This window comes from Tigriopus californicus, chromosome 7 (genome assembly GCF_007210705.1).
Source record: "Tigriopus californicus strain San Diego chromosome 7, Tcal_SD_v2.1, whole genome shotgun sequence".
Lineage (NCBI taxonomy): Eukaryota > Metazoa > Arthropoda > Copepoda > Harpacticoida > Harpacticidae > Tigriopus > Tigriopus californicus.
This window is the reverse complement of record NC_081446.1, coordinates 13,863,970-13,864,348: the sequence shown is the minus strand read 5'-3', so window position 1 is coordinate 13,864,348 and position 379 is coordinate 13,863,970. Positions and strand designations below refer to the sequence as shown.

The window sequence follows — 379 nt, the reverse complement described above, 5'->3', positions numbered from 1 at the left end:
AGTGCATTTGACCGAGGAAGAACTAAAACTAACATCACACCTTCAAAACTTTAAAAGATGTTAGTTTTTGTTGTGTTTCTGTCACTAATATCTTTGCCCAATATCAAAACACCGTTTGCTTCAACAAGGGGTCACTTTAATCAAATGAAAAATTCAGTTTATCCTAGGATACCTTCAAAAGTCAAGTTAAAGGTTTTTCTAGTTTATGCTGCGAGTCACATGGCACTGAAAGGAATGAAATTTCGCTCAATGACCTTTGGGCCGACGCCATTAGACACTCTACTATTAGATGATGAAGGTAAGGGCATTGAGCAGGTCTCATCTATGAAGGATTGAGGTGTAGTCCTCCAAGCTAATTGAAAGTTTGATGAGCATGTCC

At 38.3% G+C, this 379-nt stretch overlaps 1 pseudogene; it reads right to left on the bottom strand.

Annotated features, from left to right (window-relative positions):
* LOC131884056 (adhesive plaque matrix protein-like) overlaps window positions 1-379 on the bottom strand; it is a 17,101-nt pseudogene that overhangs the window by 16,404 nt on the left and 318 nt on the right.